A 27869-nucleotide genomic window follows, 5' to 3' on the forward strand; every position below is an offset into this window, starting at 1 on the left:
ATATAGTAATAGCAATGAAGCACAAGAGAATAACCCTGAGTAACGTTCTGTGCAATAGAATTAGACTTGGTAGAATATTTTGCTATGGTATAGGTATATAAATGTAAATTTGCTCTAAGTAGTCATGCAGTGTGGTCTGATGAGTTGATACAAAAGAGAATGACAAAGATGGTTTTGAACTTTCAAATGTCAGTTGTTTAGGCTATAATGAACTGTAGACATTTGATGACTGCTGCTACAGATACCAGTAGGCTGGGTGGTAAATGGCATTAGGTTGCCATTCTAGCTTTTATCCCTGTAACATGATATTTAAGAGAACCGTTAAAATTACTGTACATTTTTAATGTTGACATCATCTAACAACAAATTCTAAAATAGCTTTGCAAGTATCTTATATGCAAAATACATGAATACGTTAGACAGTAAGAAACCCGACCTGTAGAGCCTTGTCTTGTCACTTGTTTCTACAGCATGCTTCCTTCTTTATTAAATTCAGTGGCCATATAGATTTCCAAGGTGACAACTCTGATGTCTGAAATCCTCTCAGTATTCAGCAGAGACACTGAAAACTTCTCCACATTGCTCCACTGTCAAAGAGCAGCCCTGACTGAAGCACCATCTTGCGGCAGGCCACGACATGACAGAACAAGACAAATACACTTGCCTCAGTTTTCCCTCTCAGGTAACCCAAGAACTCCACTTCAGGCTCTCTTTCTTCAATAATACCGTGTTTTGGGGTTTTTTACAACCTTTCCAAACCAGTGTTGGTGCACAGGGTAGAAACCATTCCGCTCTGTCATCTGCTGCTTCCATTTGCTCTATAGGGAGTTGAGATTAACTAGTCTTCCCTGCCTGCTAAGAGTTCTTAAGGTTTCTCTTGTGCGCCCTCATTTCTTCACGCCAGTTGCTTTCTACTTGATAACTTCATGTGGGCATCTGTGTTAGCAACCAGAGTGCATTCTCCCAATATATGCAGTACTTCCTTCTGATTCTGGTGGAAACAAGCTGCAGCTTGGTGATTTCTTGGATCTATTCTTTGGTGATGAAGTCTTTCTAACTAATACCCAGAATCTCTCAGAGGCTCTTATTTTCAAAGATGTCTAATTTTCTGTCTGATGTTTTAAGAGCTTTCCAGTTCTCACACCCATATGTTACACCAAGATTACATTTGAATTGAAAACTCTCAGTTTTGTTCTGGTGCTGTATAGCTTTGGTTTCTGTATGGTTGTTGAGTTTAGTAGATGCCTGTCCTAACCTTGATGTCACTTCTTTCTCGAGGTCTCCATTGCCTAATATGGTGCTATCCAGGTAGCTGAACTATTCAACTTTCTTGATTTTTGCCTTCTAATGTGGTGTTACTGCTTGACATCTACCACTTGGCCTGCTATATTTGCCAAGTTGTCTGTCTTTATTTGTAATGTTTCAGGACTGTCACTCAGTAGCACAATATTGTCAGCAAAGTCTGTGTCTTCTAGGCATTATCCATCTACCCATGCTATACTGGTGTTTATGTTGCTAATACACTTCTTAATTATCCAGTCTGTGGCAATACCAAACAATAGTGGAGACAAAATGCAGCCCTGTTTCATACCAATGACCACACTGAACCACTCTGTTGTCTGGTTATTCAAGCACTTCACATCCATGTTGATGATCTGATCCTGACCATTGCAATCATTACTGTTCTTATGGCGTTTTTGCAACAGCACATGTTTTTAACCTCAGTGCCCTGGTCAAATTTCTACCTAGGGAAAGTATGAGAAACATCTGAACTCTGAAGCATTTTTTCAATTAATCTTCAGGAATGAGGGTCACCTACAATCTAGGGCTTAAGTGGGCCTTGTGCTGATTCTCTGCATGAACCAAATCCATTCACAAATAACAGGGCACAAATCTGATTGAATAAGAACATAAGAAAGGCCGTACCGGGTCAGACCAAAGGTCCATCTAGCCCAGTATCTGTCTACCGACAGTGGCCAATGCCAGGTGCCCCTGAGGGAGTGAACCTAACAGGCAATGATCAAGTGATCTCTCTCCTGCCATCCATCTCCATCCTCTGACGAACAGAGGCTAGGGACACCATTCTTACCCATCCTGGCTAATAGCCATTTATGGACTTAGCCACCATGAATTTATCCAGTCCCCTTTTAAACATTGTTATAGTCCTAGCCTTCACAACCTCCTCAGGTAAGGAGTTCCACAAGTTGACTGTGCGCTGCGTGAAGAAGAACTTCCTTTTATTTGTTTTAAACCTGCTGCCTATTAATTTCATTTGGTGACCCCTAGTTCTTGTATTATGGGAATAAGTAAATAACTTTTCCTTATCCACTTTCTCAACATCACTCATGATTTTATATACCTCTATCATGTCCCCCCTTAGTCTTCTCTTTTCCAAACTGAAGAGTCCTAGCCTCTTTAATCTTTCCTCATATGGGACCCTCTCTAAACCCCTAATCATTTTAGTTGCTCTTTTCTGAACCTTTTCTAGTGCTAGAATATCTTTTTTGAGGTGAGGAGACCACATCTGTACACAGTATTCGAGATGTGGGCATACCATGGATTTAAATAAGGGCAATAATATATTCTCAGTCTTATTCTCTATCCCCTTTTTAATGATTCCTATCATCCTGTTTGCTTTTTTGACCGCCTCGGCACACTGCGTGGACATCTTCAGAGAACTATCCACGATAACTCCAAGATCTTTTTCCTGACTCGTTGTAGCTAAATTAGCCCCCATCATGTTGTATGTATAGTTGGGGTTATTTTTTCCAATGTGCATTACTTTACATTTATCCACATTAAATTTCATTTGCCATTTTGTTGCCCAATCACTTAGTTTTGTGAGATCTTTTTGAAGTTCTTCACAATCTGCTTTGGTCTTAACTATCTTGAGTAGTTTAGTATCATCTGCAAACTTTGCCACCTCACTGTTTACCCCTTTCTCCAGATCATTTATGAATAGGACAGTCATTCAGAATTTGGACAAGTGTTCGAGATCACAACCATTGTTTTGGGGTATCCAACCAGCTTTAGTCAGGACCTGGGTTTAACTCCTAGTCTGAAAGATGGTACCTTTAGCAATGCCCCATAGGCCTACACTGGAGTTTCTGCTCAGTACTTATTCAGAGGGAAGAGTGTTCCTGTTGAACCAGCAGCATAATTTACTGCTGTGTTCTTCGGACGAAAATAAATGCATCTGGAAGATCTTCTCATGCTACCAATATTGGGCATTCTGTGCAAATGGATATATTTACTTTGTCGATTATCTTCTTTTTTCCTGTTACAGGGTGTCTTATAACAGAAACAATAAATAGGCGGCTATCCTGCCCACAGAGTAAAAGTCTAACAATGTCTGACCATGTATAGAAAAACATGAAGGAGGCATGTAGGAGAAAAATCTACTGGAGCAATTATTTTAGGAAAGGCACAAGCTCATTCTGAGGGCTAAATTTACTTATTACCTTTCATCGTGTAAATAATTCAGCAAACCTATTTCATGTCAGAGATTTCATTAAAAAGATGAAATTATTTCACAAAACACCTTCCTTTCAGATCTGACATAGGTTCATCTCCTCAGAGAGTCTCTTCAATTCTTAAAAGCAATGCTACTGCTAATAACATAAACCCTCCAGCTTTTCTGCTTACATTTCCCCCAGCACAGCAAGAAATGTAGGTCTTTCTTTTCAAGTTTATTGCTTTTCTTTAGGTAGAGCAAAAAGAGAGCTACAGAATAACTAAATGGACATAATTAGCTTTCACGGGGATGTAGAAACTGTTAATCAAAACCTTTTCTCACTGCATAGAAAAAAAATATGGAAACAAAGACCTTTCTCTCTTTCTGGCTCTGTCTTTCTTGTTCATATTTTGTGGCTGCTGCTGTTGTCTCCATTATGTTAGAATTTAAGATTTCCCAAATGGAAGATGTATTGGTGAGAAATACTTATGCACTGCACAGTGGAGATAAATACCATCCTTTAATAAACACAGGGAGGCAAGAGCTTTGACTGAATGTTTTAATCTTTGCACGAAATATTAAAAACAATCTCGCTGAAGCTACGAGGAAATATTAAACCAGCAGGACAGTTAACGTTCTTCCTGGGACTAATATAAAAACAATGAGAAAACAGATAAATGATATTGGAGGTAGAATATGAAAATTCAAACAGGAGAACATCTGCAATATGTAACTTCAGGCCAATAAAAATTGATGCTGGCCTGTAGCACAGCGCATTGGTATTGTTATGCAGACAATCTTCCCTTGCCCTGGGTGATCCTTTTATAACTAACCTTTTAAAATATAAATTACTCCCCAGGAATTGCTGTTTCTAGATTCAAATGCAGTCATTTTTTCCTCCAGGTGTTGTGGAGGTTTCAGGAATTGTCTTATTTTTCCTCTTTCTGTTTCCTCTCTTTTGCCTAAAGCAGCAGCATGGTGTTCTATGCCACCCTCCCCTCACAACCAGTCAACATGCAGGAAGATGTTACATGCATCAGAAACATGAGGGATCACTGGGAATGGGAGGTGGGATACAACGAGATATCCGACAAACCAATGACTTGCAGTTCTTTTCTCTGTCGCCATGTGTAGGCAGAGTTTTGGGTTTGGAATGGGGCAGGCTGGAGGAAGGGGGAAGTGGCTCGGGAGTCAATGACTACTTAGCCATGGTATAGGTATAAGGCTGTTTTACACGTACCCCAAAACACCCCCCTACAGCCCCATCAGGCCCCTTTTCACATTGCATTGTTCTCCCTTGCATGTTCTCGGCAGCTACACAGTTCCTACAGCTTTTACACAAGAACAGAGTCACCAGTGGGGAGATAATTGTATGAAAGGCATTTATGCTTTACTTTACTTTTCTTTACTTTACTTTACTGTGGGGTGGGAGGGTCCTAGAGCTTGGGCTCCAGCCCGAGCCTGGAAGTCTACACAGCAATGAAACAGCCCTGCAGCCCCGAGAGCCCAAGTCCATTGGCATGGGCCAGCCATGGGTGCCTAGTTGTTGTGTAGACAACTTGAACCCTTCAAATCTCCTATAAAACACAGTGGGCCAGACTGTGTCAGACTGTATGCAGGTGTGAAAAGGGGTGAGGTGAGAGGGTACAAAGAGCTATGCCCCCTATTCCAACCCCACGCACAGGCTGGCCACATATCTGTCCTTCCACTTGGGAACACCAAGGACTGTCGCAGATGTCTATACAGCCCATGGCAGTGAGTCTCCAAGGCTAGATCAACAGACTTGGGCTTGTGGGGCCCATGCTACCATGCTAAAAATAGTTACCTAGTCATTGCAGCTCGACCTGGAGCTTGGGCTCTGAAGTCCACCTCCTCAGTGCCCCTGGTGGTACTAGTCTCTATAAAATCAGCAGGAAGGGGTCAGGCCAATGGCCTGTTCCCATCCCACCTCCATCATGGCCAGCAGAACTGGTCCCTTGCAGATGCTGCCCCATTTCAAAGGATGTCAAAGTGGCAGTGCTCCCACTGCTTTATAGTAGCATTGTGCCTGCCTGAGAAGCAATGGCACTGGGAGCCCTAAGAAGAGATTCCTTCTTATAACTCTTCTCTGAGGGTTGTTCTTTAAAGCCATAGCTCAGTGTTTGGTGGAGACAGGTGTTTGAAGGAGTTTGAATGTCTCCTCAATCTTTCCTTGGAAATTATTAGTCTGGTCTGGTAGGAGAAGTTCTATTGTTTGTAGAGAAAACATGGCACATTTTTTTTTTAAATTTTCTTCAGTTTACATTTCAGTTTAAGAGAGGCCAGGAATGCACCTGTCTACTGTGGAAGCTCATAATGAAACATCTTGAGTGTATAGAAGGAAAGCAATATACTGCTATGGCATCTGCAATCATAACTTTAAAAATCTATCTTTTGTAAATAATGCAACTCTCTCTAGACAGCTTGGAAATTCAATATTTTCCTGAACCAGTGACCTGCCAATGTTAATGATTCCTGACTCAGTGCTTTAATCAGGTTCAATGGTTATTCTCTTCTTAATGCTCTTCGTCCCTTTCTCCCACTTGTAACTCAGTGCATTTTTTTCATGCCTCCCGGTTAGTTCAGAATAATCTCCCTCTACTTAAGTACTATTCCCGTTTGTTTTCTCCTTTCATATCCTTCCTCAATACTCACTACTTCTGACTGGCTTTCCACCAGTCTCTGACCATAATTCATGCATCTCATCAACTAGACACACATACAATATAACATACATTTTTTTCCAGAGAGTAACAAATGAGAAACATAGGAATGGGACAAACAAACAAACAAATAAACAAAAATCCCCAAAAAGTCAATCTTGAAAAACAACACTCTTCCAACAGTTGTTGGCATTTGTAACATCACTGGGAGTTACCAGCTATTGCTATAGGAGATAGTTTTAAAACTGACTCTATATGCAGTTACATTTTGGAGAATTCTTGTTGTTAGCTGTGGTACAATTCTTTTATAAGATTGAGCATATCACCAGTAGAACCTGTTAACTTCTTAGTTCTCCTGTACCTGAATAATTTCTTACAGTAGTTGCATAACTTCTGCTTATATTTATACTTATACTTAAACATTACATGTCAGAATGCCTGTAAGTGCAGAAGTAGCCTACCTCAACAACTGATGGAGTTTGCGTCCAATGGTTCAAAATGAAATGGGAAAGGATGAACCTTCATATGAAGTGGAAGACATTCAAAGATCATGCAGAGTTCATGGGTCTCTTGAACTCCAAAGATGTTTCTTGCTTTGTTGTTTTCCTAATTTAAAATAAAAGTCACTCAGACTGAAATTACATGGTCACTCTTGGGTGGATGAAAAACACACCTTTAATACCTCTTAGCAATCTCTGCAACTGCTAGAATCCCTGTGGTATCAGACCAAGTTAGATGGCTTGTTTCAGGAAAAGTAAAACCAAGTTCTAAGAACTAAACTTACTTATTAGCTTTTCAATAAATAATTTAGCAAGCCTATTTCAGACAAGAGGTTTCATTAAATACCTGAAATTATTTAACAAATCCTCTTCCTTTCATATCTGACACAGGTTCATTTCCTTAGAAACATCCTTTGAGTTCTTAAATACAATAGCACTCCTATTGTGATAAACCCTCACTAGGTTTCCTGCATACATTTGCTTTGACATATTGATTAATGTAATTCTCTCTTTTACGGTAATGGTTAGTAATCTTTTTCTCAGCTAGAAAAACCTAACCTGAAACTAATACAAGTCTTGTTCCTCTTAGCTTTTATGCTGTTGGCTTAGTGGAAATTATATGAAACAATAATTCAGGTAAATGGAGAAAACATTCTTAACATGCAGTCCTGTCTCAGAAATTGGATTGACCCTCTGAATTTGAAATCACTTTTGCTTCAGAATTAAGTGGCTGCTGTGTTGGATGTTGTGTCTTTCATTATTATCACAAACAATCTGCAGCTGGGATCCTATTTTCTCTCTATTAGATCTGCATGGGAACTTAATGTTCAAGAATCTTGATTTGTTGGTGGTTTTCACATCATTTTAGATTCTTATTAATGGCTCAGTTGTAGTTATCTGAATATTTTTTTAAATAACTGTCCTGCTAATGACTGCAGTATTTGCATGAGCTACATTATTGTATATTATTATTACTGTCCACATGGGATACGAGAATGTCAGCTACTGAAATACAGCTTTTGTGGAACCTGAGAATATTTTTAGCATACATCAGTGCAATCAAAATGAACTGGAAAATAATGCAAAGAGGGTTTTTTTTGGAAGACTTTCAAAATGCTATCGATATAAGCAGTGCCATGATTAATTGCTTTTTTCCCCAACATGCATTCAAATATAGATGACCTTTGATTCCTTTTAAAAGTTAATGCTGGAAAGATTTCAAGTAATAATGGCAAAGAGCTGCAGATGTAATAATAACAATAGAGAAAGAGAACTGAGAAGGCATTTGGAATAAGAGGCCCACAGCAAAAACACACAGAGAACCTAGTCCACCTTTTTCACTACCCCAGAATGTATATGTCAAGTATTTGGTATCCAAAGCTATCTACAAGATAGATAGATAGATAGATAGATAGATAGATAGATAGATAGATACAAAATTCAGGTAATTCAAAAGTTTAGCATCTCATAAACATATGAGTTTGGTAATTGATATTTGGTTTTTAGATGATTATTTATACTCTTTTAATATATATTTTAGATCAAATCATCCCTTTAAAGCTACAGCTTGCATTAGGGTCATTCAGAGCAGCATTACCCCAGAGGCAACTCAGGGACGGATTGTGCTACAGTCAGCATGCGACTGTACAAGTTCTGTCCCCACTGCACTAGCCCACTCCATAGGCCAATTAAGAGGTGGGGCAAAAGACTAGCCTGCAAGTGTTACTGGCCTTTTTGTGGGCCATACAAAATGGGGGAATTTCTTGTTCCCTTCTCCTGAGCACCTACACAAGGCCACTGCAGGTCTGGCCAGGCAACTGTAACATGGCAGGGAGGATTTAGCAGCTGAAAGCTATTTAGCAGCTGTTGTTTTGAAGGGGTGACTTCTAGGGATGAGAGGACTGTCGGTTTTCATGCTCATTCAGGCCTTGGGTCCTCCATGGATATGCCGACATAGATTCCCAATTGTTGCCATTTGTGATGGTGACTTTTGTGTTGTGGACGCATCAGTTAGGGAGTTAAATCAGAGCATCCTTTGTTTCTCAAAGGGCTGTGGAGACATCTGATGAACTGGAAGACATTTTCTTTTTGCTGATCTCGCATCAAAAGACCACTTCACGCAAAAAATGGCTGTGGGTTGCTGGTTAAGTTCCAAAACGACTAGTCTGGATGGGTAGTGCAAATGATCTAAACTTCCAGTGGTGGCTAAGAGGTGCACTGGTATTGAGATATCTGCCTTATTCTAGCTATGTACTTACTTGCCCACTTATATGTTTCCTATCTGTCTATCACTATAGTATCCAAGTGGAGTGGGTAGATGGGTAGCCCCATGCCCAGCAATACCTAGAGCTAAAATAATCTTTCATATACATGATGCAGTTAAAATTGCTCATGTAATTGACAGCAGAATGTAGCCCCTTATCTCTTTACCCAAGTGGATCATGAGCTCTATTAAAAGGAATAATATAAGCTTTAATGTTCCTGCAGTTTCAGAAATAGGTGTTGAGGTTTTAAAAACAGCCTTGTCTACTGTGCATAATGCTTTTTTTGGCAAGAAAGGGAACAGACAGCACTGTGCAATATAGCAAAAAGGAAGGAAAATGCTAGCACTTTGTTTTGTGACAAATGTAATTGCATTTTATATTCTCACAAAATCTCATTTTTTCCAAAGGTGATGTGGCTTAAAATGGCAGAAGTGCAATTTGTCTCAAACTATAGCATTAAACCAAGAGTTATGACAAGATCTGAATTCACCTTGCATATTAAAAAATGGCACCGGACTAAATGCCATGGGCCTTATTCTCCTCTTTCACTAGCTTACACTAGATTAATGCTATTGATTTCAATGGAGTTAGGCCCCAGGTCTGACTTAGGCTGCTTTGTATGAAAGACTCTCGACCATGCCCAACATAGGGCCAAATTCTCTGTTGGTGTAAAATGGCATATCTCCATTTACTTCAATGGAGTTGTGCTAGTTTACCCCAGAACAGAGCTTGGCACCTTAATTACAAAATAAATCTAAACTGACACAGTATCAATGAAAACAGTCCCCCTCAAAAAAATTTAGCCCTTCCCATCTCAATTCATCTCCTTCAGAATGGCTTTAGTAAACAAGAAGAACAGGGGTACTTGTGGCACCTTAGAGACTAACAAATTTATTTGAGCATAAGCTTTCGTGGGCTACAGCCCACTTCATTGGATGCATAAAATGGAACATATAGTGAGGAGATATATATACATACAGAGAACATGAAAAGGTGGGAGTTGCCCAACCAACTCTAAGAGGCTAATTAATTAAGATTAACTGTTGTCAGCTGGAGAAAAAACACTTTTGTAGTGATAATCAAGATAGCCCATTTAAGACAGTTTGACAAGAAGCTGTGAGGATACTTAACATGGGGGAAATAGATTCAATGTGTGTAATGGCTCAGCCATTCTCAGTCTCTATTTATACCCAAGTTGATAGTATCTAGTTTGCATATCAATTCAAGTTCAGCAGTTTCTTGTTGGAGTCTGTTTTTGAAGCTTTTCTGTTGCAAAATTGCCATCTTTAAATCTGTTACTGAATGGCCAGAGAGGTTGAAGTGTTCTCCTACTGGTTTTTGAATGTTATGATTCCTGATGTCAGATTTGTGTCCATTTATTCTTTTGCGTAGAGACTGTCCGGTTTGGCCAATGTACATGGCAGAGGGGCATTGCTGGCACATGATATCATATATCACATTGGTAGATGTGCAGGTGAATGAGCCCCTGATGGTGTGACTGATGTGATTAGGTCCTATGATGGTGTCACTTGAATGGATATGTGGACAGAGTTGGCATCGGGCTTTGTTGCAAGGATAGGTTCCTGGATTAGTGTTTTTGTTCTGTGGTGTGTGGTTACTGGTGAGTATTTGCTTCAGGTTGGGGGGCTGTCTGTCTCCTAAGATCTGTGAGAGTGAGGGATCATCTTTCAGGATAGGTTGTAGATCCTTGATGATGCGCTGGAGAGGTTTTAGTTGGGGGCTGAATTTATCAGCATTGCATTTCGTGTGACATTTTGTTGCTCAGCCAACCAGTTTTGTGAGATCCCTTTGTAACTCAAGTAGCATCAGCTGCTTCATGTGCTTTCTTTCCGCCATCCTGGGAGGGAGTAGGGCAGAGGCAAAAAGAGGGGAAGGGCCAATGCACCAGTGCTGATGAAGCCTCATTGCCAGCAAGAAGGGGAAGTTGTGGAGCCACAATAGTGCCATGAGCCTGATATGATAATGCTTGACTTCTTCACAGAGTTGTCCTAGCTTCTGCAAGGGATCCAGAATCCAACTCCTCCATACAGAGCATTCCCAGAAACCTCTCTTTGGCAGTGGAGGAGGGGACTGACAGGGGAACTCTGAAAGATGAATAACATGACATTTCAAGTGAGCTTCTTCCACTCCCGTATGTTTTTCCTCCAGATGTGCAGTCAGACACACAGTATGCAAACATTTTCAGACAGAGATGCCTAAAACTGAGCAGCCACATCCCTATGTAGCACCTAGAGTAAAAGTGTCCAAGCACCTGTGACTCCTGCTGAAGTGTTAAACACTGTCTTGCAATTAAGGTTAAGTAAACTTGCCAATGATTTGCTAGCATGTGTATGTGAAATTTCATACATAATGCCATTGTGCTAATCACCTTGAAGTCTCCAAGAATCCTTCCTGAACTAAGTGAGCTGCTGCATACATTTCTGTAATGTCTGTCTCTGCTTGGATTTATGTTGTCTGATCAACGTCCTTCATTAAATGTTTCCACTGACTTTTCTTGGTACATTTTTTTCAACTTGACGTTTAATAATTCTAAGTCACTAACTATGCAAAGCCACATCATTTGTATTTGCAAAGCTACTGATTCAAATAACCATTTCTCTACTACTTTTGTTGCTTTCAGATTCAAATTCTGAATTATCTTCCTTAAGAAGGACCTTCTTTTCCTTTGAATATTTACCAAGAACTTACTTAGAAAGACATTGTAGCTTTACAGTATGGTCTAGTGGGAAGGGCACAGGACTGGTGAGCTAGGTTCTATTCCCACCCATGACAATGACTCACTCTATTACCCTGATCAAGCCACTGAACCAATTGCACCATCTATAAAATTGAGCTAATAGTAAGCTACCCTTTTAAATTGCTCTGAGTTTTATCTAAGTAAGCAGTTCAGGACTGGACCCAGTATATGTATTTCCAATTCTTCTAGCTCTTTGTGGAATTATAGGTGACAAGCATTAGCAATGATCCTCGAGGGCATCTCATCTGTCCCCCTGCACTGGAATGGAATGGAATGGAGTGCAGGAATATCATTAGTACTGGTTTTTCTAGTGTTTTACCCAGCCTTCAGAAGAACAATTATAGCAAAGCTGCCCCAACAATGTTAAAATTAATTATGCAATGGATAACATTACAGACAAGGGAAATATTTTAAATTTAAATTTCCACTTGCTAGTTATAAGCCTTTACTGTTGGTTATATCACCCTTGTCGAAGAAAAACTCAGTTCTCACTTTTTGTTTGGATGCAGCAAAATCAAATACTTTATTATTTCTCCAGTAATTACCATGGAGGGAGAGAGTGCCATAGGACACAGGGTCCTGGACAGGTCTCTCAACTGGTAAACAATTACAGCAAGCCTTTATACCTTTTACAGACAATTTCTAGCAATAATACAGACAGTAAAAAACAACAAATACATTTTGTTTATACATAAGCTTTCTGCTATCTCACTAGAAAAACAAGACTGCAAGACTGCACATTGCAAGGTCGTAATAACTTTCACACAATTCACTCTGTCTTACATTATCTTGCTTCCTCACGTCACCAGGGTCACAGTTAACCTAACTCATGCTAACTAACATTCATTAAGATCTCTTCAAAACCTTGTTAATTATTTACTGGCTTCCACACTCCCCCCTTTTGTACTTCTAGTACAACAAACATTTCAAATCCCAATTTGCATCAAACCATGGATATCAGATTCTACAGCAAATATGTCAATCTTAGGGTTTTCATGGGATGTAATGACAATGCATGATCAGCACGAACATGAAAGGTATTGCTATTCTTATGTTATTTACAACAACAACAACAACAATATAATCCTAAATTAACTAACAACACTACAAATAATAACAATCCTATAGGAATAATATAATGGGGCTGTTGTACAATCGTGAACACAAAGCACAAAACATCATACCTAGTACATAAAGTAAACACTCTATAAGCTGTATGAAAGGCATTCCTTCCAGCTTGATATACATTCTAAAACATGGGAATTTGCCCTTGCAATTCAGAGATTCTTTGAACCTTTGGTAACAATGAAAGCAAATTTTGAAACCAATCAGGTACTATTCTAGTCCAATTAAAATATACCTGAAATCTAAGAGCTACATGTAACATTCTATCTGCAGGCCAGGAAATGATAGGATTGCCTGCAGCAGTGGTAAGATCAATATGTATATCTTGTAAAGTGGTGTCATTAACGCAGACACAGCTATCATTAGCTTGAAAAAAGTGGGTGTCCCGTCAGGGTAGTTCCTTGACCTCCACCCTCGCAACAAATATTGTCATAAACAGTGACAACTTCCCCTAGCTTCAGTTTATAGATACACTGAGCTGTGGTGGTTCTAACGGCCAAAATGTCCATTGACTCTCTATTCTTATCCAAAATGTCAGGTGTCATTCCAGGGGTACTGTCTAGAAATCAGTTGGAGATACCAGGTGGTCTAATTTCCCCAGATGTCTTGGTAAACAATTACAGTCCCACAGGCATCCTCCCCATGGACCCAGCAGGATTCAGTATGTGGGAGCCCACACCCACCCTAACCGGTCCATATGCTTGGAAGGAGCACTGTGAATGTCCACACTTCCATCCAGAAAGTGTCCAAGTATGTCTTCATGACCACAGATCAGATGGTACTCCTGACGTCTGTAAGGGCAGTGGGCCAAGTCTAGTCCAGATCCCACTGCAATGCCTTCCCAGCCTCAGTGATATTCAATACCAGCTCTGTCAATAACTTCTGGGTCATAGAACTAAGGGTGGAAATTACATGTAACTCAGCAACTCCAGCCTGTACTGAAGATAGCTGAGCTTCAAAAATAAGACTAGTGGCCTTTTCTAGTTGCCCCAATTTCTTATCATGTTCTTGGCCTGGAAGAATAGTCCAAATGGCTACTACACTATTGGCCAGATGAAATAACCCAGCCCACAGGGATCTGGTCAATTCCCTTGTTGTCCAGAGGAAATAACCCAGGCCTTTTTGTTGTGCTAATCTAATGGTAGCCCCTTGTGAGCAATCTGGGTATGTAGAAAACTGGATAAGGGCAATGTCAGGTAAAATCCAATTAGGGAGGGCAATACATACTGAAGGATTTATCCAGAACACAGGGTGCAGCCTGTAGAATAAACCCCAAAATCCAATTAATACCACAGTCCCAAGCATGGGTCCCACAAAGTTCTTCCTGCCAGTATGTAATTCTTTGTTTCTTCACCAGGGTCAGTTCTCAGTGTCCTTTTCAGTCAGGAATTCCTGGACTTTGGCAATGTCAGTGGAGTGAGTGTGTCTTCTTCTTTCCCAAAACAATCGAGGTTTAGCATCCTACAGGAGAGGTTTCCAGCACATATCACCCTGTAATAGCTGTGCTTTTTCTAGAAAAGTCTAAAGGCACAGTTGGTCTGTCAGTGGTCAAGGGAGCTTTTTCCCTGCTGTCCAGAAGTACAGTAGAACTAGAAGAAAGAATAGGCTAATCATCAATAGGAAAATTCTTCTGATGTGGAGGGGTCTTTCTTGCAGTGAGAATCCTGGGTCCAAGCAGTCAGTTTGTGGCACTTCACAGCGGTGTCGGTAGTCAGCAGGACTGGGAAAGGGCCTTTCCAGCATGGAGCCAAGGCAGTCTTTCGCTGATGGATCTTTATGTAGACCCAGGCTCCTGGTTCCAACGAGTGGCAAGGTTGCACAGGATCCTTTGGTAGTGCTTCCATCACCTGTGTATAAAAGACTTAACACATTTCATTAGTGCCTGACAATATTTAAGCATTATGTTATCCAGCAAATGAATGTCCATCTGAGCTGGGGTTAGTGGGGGTGCAGTTGGTAGTCAGCATTGGGTGTCCTGTCAAATTTCATGAGGGCTGAGTCCAGTCGTTCGATTGGGAATGGTTCTCATACACCTCAGTGCCAAAAGAAGGGCATCCGGCCACCTTAAGTTCGTTTCAGCACAAATCTGGGCCAGTTTATTCTTTAAAATCCCGGTCTGGCGTTCCACTGTCCCAGCAGATTCTGGGTGGTGAGGGCAGTGAGTTGCACATAACTCCTGTACAATCTGTCCAGTAAAATGAATTCCACGATCACTGTTGATAGTCACAGGGATGCCAAAACGTGGCACAAAATCTTTAAGCAAAATGTCACAACAGTCCTGACACCTGCTTTCCTGCAGGGAAAAGCTTTAACCCAATTGGTAAATACATCAACTAAAACAAATACATATCCAGAACCACAACATGTAGACATCGAAATAAAATCAATCTGAATATTCACAAAAATTCCCCAAGGAGGAGAGTGGGCTGGCCGCTGCACACCAATCTCGTGTAACTGCAACAACCAGTTTCCCCCCCCCCCTTCCCTTGGTAGGCAGCCAAGCGGTGTCCTTGACTGGGGCCAGCGCATGTTAGCCATTCTCTACTTGGCTTTTTTTTTTTTTTCTTCATTTAACCTACAAAGGAAACTTTTACTCTTCAATTATACACCTTTTTCATACCATGAACACATAAACAGTACTGTTATACAGTACAGAAGTATTATCATTCAATGTATGCCACATATACCCTTTCACTAAAATAACCTTATTACAGAACTTTGGAAGAACAAGCCAGGACAAGCACACCCACTTTGAGAAGTTCACTTAATATAACTTCTAGTCCAATAGCTATCCACCATCCCCAGCCCTCTGGCTAAAGTCTGAGGTAGCCAGAAGGATCCCTCGTACAATATGGGGAGTGGGTTAACTTTTCATGTCCTCGCTTCCAAAGACTGTCAGTATGCAAATTGTAACAACAATTCTCAATTAAAAGATTTGGCCAATATAGTTTCTTTCCCTTACTTAAGAAAATGTATTAGACCTTAGTATATCACATTTTTCTGATATAACTAAACACTTTGTACTCTAAGTTGAACAAAACAAGTATCTGCATTGCAATGCAACATTTTCGCTTGATGTCAAATCAGACCATCTCATGAAAATATTAAACACAACAATTTTTTTGGCAAAACACCACAAAACAGAACACAGAACACAGAACATAATTGTGACTGCCAGTAAATCATAGTATGTTGAATGCTGTGTAGCTGGCATTAATGTTCTTTGATTATCTGAAAGACAAAAACAGAGGTCCACCCCTTCGGGGCAGTTAAATACTTAAAATATACAAATACTCTTGTTGATTCTAGGCAAAACAGAGGAATTACCCCATATTTTCTCGTATGTGCTTCTTAGACAGCCCTGGTTCAGCGGCCTCTACCTTATCAGTTAGTTAATTTGCATTAACACAGATGCTCTCCGGCTTGCTTTTTATTTCTTTTAACTCCTGCTTTTAAACACTGAAAGAAAACATCACCACTTATAGTGCCTGTAGGGCCTAATACAATGTCATTACATAGCACTGTATACATTCTTCAACTGATTTAACAAAATTGTTCATAGCCAAATGAGTGCAATCTAATAATTTCTTTGCCTGAATTCATTCACAAACATGTCAAAGACACCAAAAAACTGTTCTCTTCAGCTTTTTCACAAAGTTCAAGTGCTGTTCCCCCCAGCAAACACAGAGTCAATTTTTCATTTTCCCTTAAAAATCAATTGCTTTCTCCTTCCAACAGCCACTTTACCAATGCAAATCACCATTCCAAATATCCTTCTGAGTATTTGAAATCCTCATGCTTATATTCACTTACTCCTTCTTTCCACTACACCCTCAAAAGTTTCCAAATCTCTCTGTCTGTTGCCCGCCTGCCTGGGCCCGATCCTTTTTTTTCTCACTGAATCGTCCCATCCATGGACACTAGCTTGTTCCACAACCAGTTCGTAGCTAGGAGGGTGGGCTACGCAACTAGCCCCCACCCTTCTGGTCTTGTCCCCAAAACATTTCTACTCACAAGACTACCTGAGTCCTTCCTAGTAAGGCTTGCCACCTGGGCAAAAATACATGGCCATTCACTTAACACATAATCCAAACCCCTTTGGGGGCATACCCAGAGACCCACCCATTTGTGTGCTGACACTTAAACAGAAAAGAAAATTACACAAAAAACAAAGAAAATTACAGTCTAAGCCAAATTTTTCTACTTCTATTATATTGTCCGCTATGGGGGGGCGGGACTGTAAAATTTCAGGACAACCTCAGAGCTTCATCGCACACATGGCTTCCACCCTGAGGAATTATGAACGAGAAGTTCAGTTCCACTCACACACCTAACGCCCAAATGAACAGAGCAGAAAAACATCAGTAACCGGTTAAACAAAACAGAGCCAAAGCTAAATAGTGCACCAAAACCAAATAGTGTTTCCTTATTCTATTAGAGCTCACCTATAATCATGCTATTCTTAACACAAAACACCAACAGTACCAAACAAAGCAAACATAAACTAACAAGGGTAAAACAGATAGATGGTGTAAATTCTGCAATTGCTCACCAAACTGTGACAAATTCCTATTACTAATTTATCCCTCATGTCAGGTGATCAAACTGACAGAGCATATAATCAAATTTTAAAGCTTCATTAAAATAATAAAACAACAATGGAGAGCGTTGGGAATGCTCCCACATCACTCGGGAAAAATATGAATGCCCCAAGCCTTAAGCCACTTTAATACTTACACATATCCAGACTGGCATGTCTGTGTATAATGTTCAGAGAAGGGAAATAGGTGGACGGGAGATTATCCTGTATACAGCTTGTCCAGCATTTCCAACATGCTGCCACTCTTGGGATGGCTGTTCTTTTACACCCTGGAATCTCCTGCGGCGTCTCTTTCAGTTCAGGTCAGCTGCCTGTCCGGCTTCAGGGTTGCAAACACTGTTGGATCTCACTGAACCGTTAAGCTTTGCAAATGCAATCTCAGTTTTGTAACTTATACTGCTTTTTTTGGTTTGCCTTTTTTTTTTATTTTCCTCAACCAGTTGGAGCTGAAGCATTTTTACTTAGCACTTAGCATAGTCCACACTAATTCATGACCTTGAAGACAAAACAACTTCTCCCTTATCTCAGGGCTAAGCCGAATTTCAAATTAACCCGTTCCTAGACAAATTGCTCACACTGTAACAGAGGTTTTTCTTTGTGAATAAAGCTCCACTGAGATATATGATCTTATCTAGATTGAAGGTACCTTCTAATGGGCATTGTTTAAATGAATTTTCACGCGTATACAGATTCCAATCATTTAAATACCTGCAGGTTTTAGGACCATAATGTACGTACATGTAATATGCTGGGGTACCCTTAGGGGGTAAGGTGGAATATTTAGACAGTCCCTTACCCATTTTCCACTCACACAGGAGAGACTCACAAGGAAAGGGGAGGGAAGATGGGTTCACACACTCCTAGAGCCAGGCAGCTTCCTCGCCGGACTATGCCAGGCTGAGTCAGCCCACCGTGGGTCGGATCTCCGAAAGATCCAGTAGTTACTGGGCTAGCCCGGTAACAGCCACTCACACTGGTGTACACACACACACACCAAGGCCTCTTTTTCTTCCTTTTTCTTTTTCTGTCTTTTTTTTTAACCCTTTTTCAACCTTTTTTATCTTTTTTTTTTTTTTTTTAAACCATGATGCATCTTTACCTGGTCCGGACCAATACCATGAGGCGGTATGACAACCCCTCTTGAGGCGGTAAAAACCCCTCAGCACCGGTGCATTCTAATGCATTTACCTATGCATTACCTTATGCATTACCTTATGCATTTCCTTGGCCAACTCAGCAGTTCCCAGTACTGCAATAAACTAACCTTATTGGGGCCTCTCCCCAATACCACTTTGCATCTGATCCTGCTGCACAGTCAATAAGTTCAGATGGCGTGAGCCCAACAGAGAGACAGACGTCCTCAGGGAAAATCCTCCTCCGATACCCCAATAGAGATTTCAAAGGTCTCATACCTCTCATGTGGCGCCATGGGGTTGAAGGGAATGATCCGTAGTAGTTGTCTGTGGGTCCGTGGGCGTTGCCATCCCGGACGAGCCCCCAAATTGTCGAAGAAAAACTCAGTTCTCACTTTTTGTTTGGATGCAGCAAAATCAAATACTTTATTATTTCTCCAGTAATTACCATGGAGGGAGAGAGTGCCATAGGACACAGGGTCCTGGACAGGTCTCTCAACTGGTAAACAATTACAGCAAGCCTTTATACCTTTTACAGACAATTTCTAGCAATAATACAGACAGTAAAAAACAACAAATACATTTTGTTTATACATAAGCTTTCTGCTATCTCACTAGAAAAACAAGACTGCAAGACTGCACATTGCAAGGTCGTAATAACTTTCACACAATTCACTCTGTCTTACATTATCTTGCTTCCTCACGTCACCAGGGTCACAGTTAACCTAACTCATGCTAACTAACATTCATTAAGATCTCTTCAAAACCTTGTTAATTATTTACTGGCTTCCACACCCTTAACCAGCTTAAATAATTTCTCTTCTCTTTTGAGGTTACTTCCACTCAAATATTTATGGTTCGCTACCATAACGCTATCTTTATAATCTGTGTTACAAAATACCTTTGTCGTGTCTTCTCTAGACTATATATTAAGTTCTTTTAATCTCTTTGTATAGCTCATACCCTTGAATCCCTTTATCGTCTTTGTGCCACTTGTGTTCCTAACACTACACATCCTCATGGCCAGATAAAATCTCTATAGCTTAATGGTTAGGGCACTCACCTGGGATGTAGGAGACCCAAGTTTAAGTCCTTGTGCCAGTGACTAGGCCAATAGGGCTAATGTGAGACTTGGATGTATACACAGAGGTATATCGAGTAGGATTAGAGAGATTGTATTGCCTCTGTACTTGGCATTGGTGTGACTGCTGCTGGTATACTGTGTCTGGTGTCTACAATTCAAGAAAGAGGCTGAAAAATTTGAGAGGGTTCAGAAAAGAGCCACAAGAATGACTAAAGAACTGGAAAACCTGCCTTATAGCAAAGGCTCAAGGAGCTCAGTCTATGTAACTTAACAAAGAGAAGATTAAGGGATGACTTGATCACAGGTTATAAGAACCTACATGGGAACAAAATATTGATAATGGAGAGCTCTTCAATCTGGCAAAGTGATAACAAGATACAACAGCTGGAACCTGAATGTGACAAATTCAGACTGAAAATAAGATGCATATTTGTAGCAGTGAGGGGGATTAACCGGTGGAACAAATTACTAAGCGTTGTGGTGGATTCTCCATCACTGGCAATTTTTAAACCAAGATTGGATATTTTTTCTAAAAGATCTGCTCTAGTTTGAACAGGAATTACTTCGGGGAAATCCAATGGCCTGTATTAAGCAAAAGGTCAAACTAGATAATCATAGTGGTCACTTTTGGCCTTATATTCTCTGAATCTATGAAAATCCTGACACTCTTCCAAGCTTCTTGATGATTTTTACCTTCTCAGTGCTTTCTGTTTCATCTTATCTCTATCTTACTTGCTAAAGCACATCGATGTGCATTATTATTAGGTCAAAATGAAATGCCTAGTTCTTGTCAATAAGTCCCAAATATCCAGTCTACATGCATACTGCTTACAGAAAATACTTTGTCGAGTAGACATTACAGTATTTTTAGCAATGGTGTTACCATATCCCTTATTATTCTACTACAGTATGTTATTCCTAGAAAGAATGCTTCTGAACTGGGGCATTTTCACCTCTTATAATGTCCATCAAAGATAGTCATAGCCACATGGTTAAATAATAAATAGTAAATAATATTTAGCATTGCTAGAGTAGTGCTTTAAAATAATATTTTCAAAGCACTGAGCAAATTGCCCTGTGCGATACATTAGGTATGATTACTTGTATTACAGATGGGGAATATGAGTTGCCCAAACGCACCCAGAAAATTAGTGTCAGAGACAGGATTACCCTTATTAAAAAAAATCCTACTACACTATTCCACAATAATGATCCAAATGACTGTGGTTGTGGTACCGTACTATTCTGAGTTATTATTGTAGACTATTATACCAGAGCAATGGAGCCCTGGCATCCAAGTGCTATTGTAATGCAAATAAAATAAAAATTCCTGGATCCTCAATCCATTAGTCCAGGGATTTGTAATCTGGAAGATTAAGACCCTAACCTCTCTGCCTCCCATCTGTAAAATGGAAATAATGATAGATGCCTACCTTTGTAAAGTATCAGAGGGGTAGCCATGTTAGTCTGGATCTGTAAAAAATGACAAAGAGTCCTGTGGCACCTTATAGACTAACAGAAGTATTGGAGCATAAGCTTTCATGGGTGAATGAATACCCACATCGTCAGACGTCCCATGCTTCTGATGAATGGGTATTCACCGACAAAAGCTTATGCTCCAATACTTCTGTTAGTCTATAAGGTGCAACAGGACTCTTTGTTGCTTTTTACCTTTGTAAAGTTTCTGAGATCCTCAGATGACAAATGCAATAAATACAAAAATACCACTGTTACTGGTAACACTGTAATATGTTAGGTAACCTTTCTTATTTGCCTGCCTTTACAAATCTTTGTATTTTTTAAAATGTAGGAAAAAGCTTTTGAGCGAACGAGAAAGGGTGTGCCTTGGCCTGACTAGGATGTTATTACAATGTCATTGGATATTTTAGGCTACAACTTTCTTGCAAAATTGGGTAGATGAAATAAAAACAAATGCAGTCAACATTCTGTGGGCCAGTCTTGCTCCTGTTGAAATCACTGACAAAACTCCCATTGATTTTAATGGTGCAGGATCTTGTCCTATATTTGCAGTTTATGGAGGGAAGATATAGAAAGGATCGGTGTAGGTAGGATGGGGTTTTATTTGTGAAATGGCTCATGTACATATTGGGATTTCAACATTTAATTCCCTTTATGTGAAATTTGCTATTTGTCAGAAATAAAATACTTCAGGCTCCCAGGGCTTGATGAGTATTAATGTTTCAGAAGCTTTGAGATTGATTCTGCCCTTTCAAGTCTGCTTTGCTTAGCAGGAGGCCTGTTGTGTTGAGGTGGGATCCTGGTCTGAAGGGGTTTTTTTATTCTTTCAAGCACTTTATCTGTGGAGATTGTGAATCATGAACCTGTTCTTTCTACTCTGTTTGTTTGGTTTGGGGGGGGGCGGGATGTTAATGAATAGAAAGCTAAAGCTACAGGCACCAAGAAAATCTCTGAGTTCAGCGCCCAGCACTGTGCAATGTACAATTCATGGGGAGAGATAGACACCCAAAAATGGAATTCACAAAAGCCAGCATGCTAGGTGGCTCCTCGTCTAAACTAGCCCGTGGGTACTGCCAGGGGCGGCTCTACCTTTTTGGCCGCCCCAAGCAGTCATGCGCGGGAGGCGCCCCGGAGCCGCGGGAGCAGCGGATCTCCCGCGGGCATGACTGCGGAGGGTCCGCTGGTCGCTCGACTTGGCTGGACCTCCCGCAGCTGCGGACGGTTCACAGGTCCGGCAGCTCCGCTTCAGCTGCCACAGTCATGCCTGCGGGAGGTCCACTGGAGCCGCGGGACGAGCGCCCCCTCCGCAGTCATGCCTGCGGCAGGTCCGGTCGTCCCGGGGCTCCGGTGGACCTCCCGCAGGCATGATTGCGGCAGGTCCGCCGGCCCAGCCTGCCGCCCCCCCCCCCCCGGGAAAGGGCCGCCCCACGCGCGTGCTTGCCGAGCTGGGGTCTGGAGCCGGCCCAGGGTACTGCCAAGGGGAGGGGTGTATGCTAAGCCCTGCTCTTCTCTTGGAGATAGACGCCTAAGTCTGGGCTGCCTCCCTCGCACTTGGGATTCACAGCTGCAAACTCTCTTGGCTTTAGGAACCCACTATGATTTTACAAGCCCAGAGGGAGGGGAAGAATTGGCAGACCTCCCTCATAACTTTTAGGTTAATGGGCAAGGTACTCAATGGGATGTGGGAGACACACACACCCGCAGTTCTAGTCCCCCTCTGCCTGAGGGGGAGAGGGGATTTGAACTGCAATCTGTCACCTCTCAAGTGATTGCTCTAGCCCCTGGGCTGTAGAATATTCTAATATGGGGGCTTCCTCAGTCTCTCTTGCTGAAGCTGTTCAACTGCAGAGGTACCCAGTAGGCAGAATGTGGCCCCTGCTACATTTTTTGGTGACAGGAAAATGGATCTCTCAGTGGAGCATGCCCTCGAGGTAAACAGCTTAACATGGTCAGAATCTCATCTCTCAAAATGGACTCCTTTTAGTCAGGCCCTCACTCACCACCCAGAGTAAAATGCAGCAAAGGTCTCTTCTCTAGGCAAATGAAACACAAAATAAAAAACTAGCTTCTGGACCATCCCCCAAAACATATCAAACCTAAGAAGAAAGCAAAAAACATACAGTGGTTGTATGAATGCAACACAGACCCCTAAACCCTTATGTGCTTTGACTGTGAACCTGTTAATTACCACTTATCAGTGGCAAATTTCCAAGATAATAGTAGATGTTAGACATTTTACTTGGACTCATTTCTTATTCCCTTAAAGTGTACTGGATAAAATATTTTTGTGCTATTCCCTATTGAACAAATCCTCAGTAACATCTGGTGTCCAACTTGAATTCTTAAGCATTCGCTCACTACAGAAGTTTCTCATTTTCCAGATTTGCTTCAGACCCTATGATCCAGTTCAATTCTTCCAGAAATCTGAATGAAATGTAAAAGTAATTGAAATTCCCCTTGATCAATGTGTTCTAATCTTTTTACAGGCCTCTTAGCTGCACAAATATTTCCTGGCCTCCCCCAGGTGGCCAGGAACAGGTCCCCAATAATTAAGTATTTGTGTCTTTTACTTTAAATACCCTGCTCTTATAGACATAATAGGCTATGCTTTTAGATGACCCCAAGTCAAATCACTTCATTGTCATTATAGGCCAGTCCTAAGGATTAGTGAGCTGGTTTGGATAAAATATGGCTGCCATTCTGCCCTTGCCTGAAGGTTCACCTATTTTAGAATCCTTTCCATCACACCAATTTAAGAGATTATATAATACTCATACAAGGATTTTGCTACTTCTCTTTTCTAGACAACATATAAATATGAGATAAGTGACCCAACCAAGATCTGGGGCAATCATTTTTGTCTGAGAACAAGAGATTTAGTCTAGTGTATTATGGGATGCCTCAGCCCAGAGTGCAAGAAGGGTAGAATAAGAGAAAGTAATAAACAGCACAACAGATCAGACGCTCTGCAGCAGCAACAGACGCTGGGGTGAATACCCCACTTCTTCTAAGTGCAAGGGTATTTCACCCACGAAAGCTCATGCTGCAGAACGCCTGTTACGTCATAAGGTGCCACAGAATAAGAGTTGGGATCATTTAGAGGAATGGTGGCAGAGACATGGGGAGAGAAGGGTAGTAGAGCCAATGGGGCTTTCAAAAAACCTCTGGCTGTATAGTTGGATCAGCTCTGAATATTCATCTGAGCAAAACACAAATTCTGAACCACTCAGGATTTGTTCATTACTCATTTACACTGGATCTGTAAAAGAACCTTTGGGAAGAATGTAGCAATATATTAGTAGGCATAAAACAAGGTGGGTTCTCTAGTTTTTATTGTTATTTCTATAACACATGACCACTAGAGTATATTTCCCTACTTCCTTTTAAAGCTTATCAAAGAATTTCAATGCTAACCAATTAAATAAGAAAAATGGCATACAGTATAACAGATGCAGTTCCAGGCTACCCTGCTAATCTTTGTCACATTTTGCTTGCAATGTCAAATTTTACTTCATACAGACCTAAATTAAAATGAAACGCATTAGAAATCAAAGCCTGAATATCTTTAGTGTTCCCCAGCTGTTATGTATACACATTTAAAAATCCTTTTGTGTTAATATCCCAGATACCACAATATAATCACTCTGTTTTCTAATAGCCTCTGTTTATTTTATTGTAAAAAGCAGTTGTTAAATAGGAACATTTTATAATGTTATATGTTGGCTATGACATGAAAAGAGACCTCCCACTATTTTGTTTGGAACATAATGGTCCTTAAGAAAGCCATGCAGACAAAGACTTCCCAAAGGTACAAAAGTACAGTAGTACATAATTCAGAGATGGTTCACTTTTGTGTATCTTTATTATTTTAATTAGCTACTGTCATTCTCCTTCAACAAGCAATTTCATATCATAAAAAGGTGTTATGTGGTACTCTGTGGACCCATATTATTCTTTTTCTGTGGAATATCAAAAACATCCAGCCATTTCATAGAGCCATAGAAGTTGGGGCTTGTCTACATGGCAAGTTACTGAGCACCAATCCAGGGTTAGAATCTGCAGTGCACCAGTTAGCTGCATGGTAAAGTCCTGTGTGGACACTGCTATGGTGCAGTTTTCTACAAAATTTATCCTGAGGCCACATTATTGGTTTCTTCTCCACCAGCAAGGTGACAAAATCTGCTACACACATACATATTTATAAAATGTCCCCCACTGAAGACAAGGGAAGTGTTCATTGGATGTTTCACTGCATGGGAAAATCTCTCTTAAAAAATAATTTGCCTGGCTGAACAGTTCAAGGTGATTTATCATTTCTACTGAAAATAATTCAATTTCCAAAGAACAATATTCCAAAACCCAAAACAAATCATTATCCTTTATACAGGTACAGAAAACACAATCGCTTGGTTCCTGCATGAAGGAAATGAGGACTATAACCTTAATTACACCTGGGCTGATAATTATGTTGCTCATTTTATTCCTTCTTTTTTCTGAGCATTTCTTTCTATCCTATGGAGACCAGTTGCCTTTTTTCCGATCAAACTCATGTTAGCATATGTATTCAGAAATGTACACAGGGATTATTTGCCAAAATCCCATTATATGTTTAGTAGAGCTTGTCCAGGGAACACTCAGGCACTAGCCTGAAACTTATCTCACAAAAGTTGAAACAATGGCACTGATTCTGGACTGTGCTTCTGCAGTGTAAAGGGGACAGAAAGCAACTGGATCTCCCCGGAGGATTCCTCCAGGGCAGAGCCTTCTCAGATAGCATAGAGATGGTGTAACAGTTCTAAGCTGCGCACCTGCTTATAACTCCAGAATATATGTGTGTATATATGTATTATAACAGAGTGCCCAATCGATGCCCTGGACAAAATTTTAAAAATATACTAAATAAACAGACCTGTCAAAAACACCTGCCATACGGGACTGCCAGAGTGAGCATGGATGTGTTGGGGTAGGGAAAGACTTTGACCGGAGTGCACTGAACTCTCGCTGAGTTGGGCTGTGGAATTGTACCCCAGGGACTGTTGTGGGTGAGGAGTGAGTTTCAGGAGCCCCAGTTGTTGTTTTTATCTTATACACTTGAACCCCAGAGCTGTGAAGGTAAGATAAAGCAACTTTTGCCTTAGGCCAACTCCAGGGGAGCGCTGCCTCTTCAGAGGTTTCAGCTGGGACCTGGGGAAGGACTAACTAAACAAACCCTTGAAAATGTGTAGTGTAGCCTTGCACTACTGTTGCAGTCTTTGTAATTCTCCTATAGTCCCATGAACATAATGACACCCCCTTTTTATTCAGAATATAAAAAGGTCTGATTATAATTGAAGCCACATCAATAAACTATTATTTTATTGATCTGCAGAAGACACAAAAAGAAAGCAAGAATTCATCCACTTAGACCATGCTGCACATCATACATTCTGTCATCCTTGTCAGATGTCTATCTTGACTGCATGTTGTACTGGAGGGGATTCTATTATCCAGCTTTGCCCTGCAATTAACCTAACAAAATTGCACAATGAGTGTTAATCTCATTTTTCTCTATTCTTACTACTACATTAGCTAACCCTAAAGGTATTTCATGTTTGCTAAACCAGCTCTTGTAATATCCAAAACGTAAAGTAAATCTTGAATCAATAGCTGCAGTTATAAAATCTAGCAGTGCTAAACGTATTGGAATTGGTCCAACGCATTTTAACCATGTACAAATGAGCTAATTTTAAACATATAAAGGCTATCATCTTGGTTGGTTACACTTATAAACAAAAACACAACCTTTCTGTCTGCTGAGTGTTAATGTGGATCATTTACTGTTGAAATAGCTGCAAGTGAGGTCCATTGAGCAGGCTACTGAAGATTGGCTTTATTTAGGAATTAACATGCCTTGTGAGTTGCAAGATAATTCAGACATTGACATCTACTTTTTAAGGCCCATATTGATCCTTCCTGCAGATTCAATTTCTACAGCAGCAGCAGTGAACACAAGCTAATGTAAATCATGATAATCTGTAACAGCAATTTTTAAAGCACAAATACCAAGATAGTTTGTTTATTAAAAGATACCAGCTCAACAACACATTATGGAAGATAATGAGGCTGTGACAGATCTCTGAACCTGCACTGCTGTGCAATAATCTGGGTTTGTTTGTATGCCAATCTAGTCAACAAAGAAATAACAGATACCTTAAAATGGCTATTGACATGTGGCAGAAGTCATTGTAAGAAGCAGCCAACTCCCACCTCCTGCCCTCCTTGATTCCTTCTGATCCTTGCTTCTTCATGCCTTCTGTGTCCCCAAAGAAACTTTCACATGCATACAAAACAGAACTTTTTTTAAAAAGACAGAAAAAAGAGATTTAAAGAGAGAATACTAGAGTTACCTAAAACAAAAGGGAAACCTTCAGTCCTACAGAGAAAATAAAGACAGAGAAAACAAGGTTAATTCTGTATGGATTATTACAGCACTTCCATGCAGTTATAACCTTCTAATAAAATATTAAAAATCAAACCTTCTACATCTTCTCCATGTTCTGGTTTGCTCTCACTAATATATTTCATCTGTCCTAATAGGATTATAAAATGAGGAGATGTTGGGTACTTTGTTCATGGACATCTTTATTACCGCCCTGTGATGGGGTATGTACTCCACATAGGCCCCAGGAGCCAATTAACATACCTGGAAACACTTGTGTGAGAGAGAGAACACCAGTCCTAATTGTTAATGAAGCCCAGCTGGGGAGGGGCTCGTGGTGGTTATAAAGACAGGAGGTTTATAGCAGAAAGGG

General features: G+C 40.6%; 1 long non-coding RNA gene across 3 annotated transcripts in view; it reads right to left on the bottom strand.

Moving 5' to 3' along the window:
• The window catches only part of LOC120398526, a 41516-nt gene extending 13859 nt beyond the window's left edge, over positions 1–27657 (bottom strand). For 2 of the 3 annotated variants that reach the window (XR_005594496.1, XR_005594498.1), the window contains exons 1-2: positions 27594–27657; positions 6597–6741 (exon numbers count right to left, since the gene is read on the bottom strand). This is a non-coding gene — a long non-coding RNA (uncharacterized LOC120398526). Of the gene's footprint in view, positions 1–6596; positions 6742–26476; positions 26587–27267; positions 27491–27593 lie in introns of those variants that run through there. The other variant, XR_005594497.1, reaches the window with a different exon arrangement.
• Positions 27658–27869: the final 212 nt, after the last annotated feature.

The sequence above is a fragment of the Mauremys reevesii genome, linkage group 2 (genome assembly GCF_016161935.1).
Source record: "Mauremys reevesii isolate NIE-2019 linkage group 2, ASM1616193v1, whole genome shotgun sequence".
Classification (NCBI taxonomy): Eukaryota; Metazoa; Chordata; order Testudines; family Geoemydidae; genus Mauremys; species Mauremys reevesii.